Raw genomic sequence first — 2,566 nt, 5'->3', positions numbered from 1 at the left:
AACTGGTTTGCCATCCATGAAGTTTCCCTTCTAGCCCTTGCCCTTCTTGAAACCAGTGGTCTTGTTAAACCATCAACACTTGATGCTCCTTCTTTGATTTCTACCTTTTGCGGTCTTAAGCACCGCGAACAACTCCGGGATCAACTCCATCCCTTGCATGTCATAGTTCATCACGAAGATCTAGTAGCTTAGTGATAGTGGCTAGAGAACTCTATCAATCACTATCTTATCTGGAAGTTTAACTCCCACTTGATTTAAGTGATTGTAGCACCCAGACATTCTGAGCACATGCTCATTAGCTGAGCTATTCTCCTCCATCTTGTTGGCAAAAGAACTTGTCAGAGGTCTCACACCTCTCAACACGGGCATGAGCCTGAAATCCCAATTTCAGCTCTTGGAACAAATGTTCTATGGCGTTCAAAACGTCATTGGAATCCCGATTCTAAGCCGTAAAGTATGGTGCACTAAACTATCATGTAGTCATCAAGATGTGTCTGTCAGGTGTTCACAACATCCACAGACGACGTTGTAGGGGTTTGCACATCGAGCGGTGCATCAAAGACGTAAGCCTTCTGTGTAGCAGTGAGGACACTCCTCGGACTACGGACCTAGTCCGCATCATTGCTTACAATATCTTTCAACTTAATCTTTCTCTAGGAACGTATTGAAACAGGGAGCTACAACGTGAGCTATTTATCTACAACATATTTGCGAAGACAATTTAGACTATGTTCATGATAATTGAGTTCATCTAATCAAATTATTTAATGAACTCCCACTCAGATAGACATCCCTCTAGTCATCTAAGTGAAACATGATCCGAATCGACTAGGCCGTGTCCGATCATCACGTGAGACGGACTAGTCATCAACGGTGAACATCTCATGTTGATCGTATCTTCTATACGACTCATGTTCGACCTTTCGGTCTTCAGTGTTCCAAGGCCATGTCTGTACATGCTAGGCTCGTCAAGTCAACCTAAGTGTTTCGCATGTGTCCCGAGGCCATGTTGTACATGCTAGGCTCGTCAACACCCGTTGTATTCGAACGTTAGAATCTATCACACCCGATCATTACATGGTGCTTCGAAACAACGAACCTTCGCAACGGTGCATAGTTAGGGGGAACACTTTTCTTGAAATTTTAGTGAGGGATCATCTTATTTAAGCTACCGTCGTTCTAAGCAAATAAGATGTAAAACATGATAAACATCACATGCAATCAAATAGTGACATGATATGGCCAATATCATTTTGCTCCTTTTGATCTCCATCTTCGGGGCTCCATGATCATCGTTGTCACCGGCATGACACCATGATCTCCATCATCATGATCTCCATCATCGTGTCTTCTTAAAGTTGTCTCGTCATCCATTACTTCTACTACTATGGCTAACACTTTAGCAATAAAGTAATTACATGACGTTTATGTTGACACGCAGGTCATAAATAAATTAAGACAACTCCTATGGCTCCTGCCGGTTGTCATACTTATCGACATGCAAGTCGTGATTCCTATTACAAGAACATGATCAATCTCATACATCACATATATCATTCATCACATCCTTTTGGCCATATCACATCACAAGGCATATGCTGCAAAAACAAGTTAGACGTTCTCTAATTGTTGTTGCAAGTTTTTACGTGGATGCTATAGGTTTCTAGCAAGAACGTTTCTTACCTACGCCAAAACCACAACGTGATATGCCAATTTCTATTTACCCTTCATAAGGACCCTTTTCGTCGAATCCGATCCGAGTAAAGTGGGAGAGACAGACACCCGCTAGCCACCTTATGCAACTAGTGCATGTCAGTCGGTGGAACCAGTCTCACGTAAAAGTACGTGTAAGGTCGGTCCGGCCGCTTCATCCCACGATGCCGCCGAATCAAGATAAGACTAGTAATGGTAAGTAAATTGACAAAATCGATGCCCACAACTACTTTGTGTTCTACTCGTGCATAGAAACTACGCATAGACCTAGCTCTGATACCACTATTGGGGATCGTAGTAGAAATTTAAAATTTTCTACGCATCACCAAGATCAATCTATGGAGTAATCTAGCAACAAGGGGAAGGATAGTGCACCTACATATCCTTGTAGATCGCTAAGCGGAAGCGTTCAAGTGAACGGGGTTGATGGAGTCGTACTCGTCGTGATCCAAATCACCGATGATCCTTGCGCCGAACGGACGGCACCTCCGCGTTCAACACACGTGCAGCCCGGTGACGTCTCCTACGCCTTGATCCATCAAGGGGAGAAGGAGAGGTTGGGGAAGACTCCATCCAGCAGCAGCACGACGGCATGGTGGTGAAGGAGGAGCGTGGCAATCCTGCAGGGCTTCGCCAAGCACCGCGGGAGAAGAGGAGGACTTGGGAGAGGGGGAGGGCTACGCCAGAACTTGGGTGCGGTTGCCCTCCCACCCCCACATATATATAGGTGCAAGGGAGAGGGGGGCCGGCCCCCTCAGATCCAATCTGAGGAGGGGGCGGCGGCCAGGGGGGTTGCCTTGCCCCCCAAGGCAAGGGGGGCGCCCCCCTTTAGGGTTCCCCAAACCCTAGGCAC

The sequence above is a fragment of the Triticum urartu genome, chromosome 5, assembly GCF_003073215.2.
Source record: "Triticum urartu cultivar G1812 chromosome 5, Tu2.1, whole genome shotgun sequence".
NCBI classification, from domain to species: domain Eukaryota; kingdom Viridiplantae; phylum Streptophyta; class Magnoliopsida; order Poales; family Poaceae; genus Triticum; species Triticum urartu.
Note: the sequence above shows the minus strand (reverse complement) of the source record.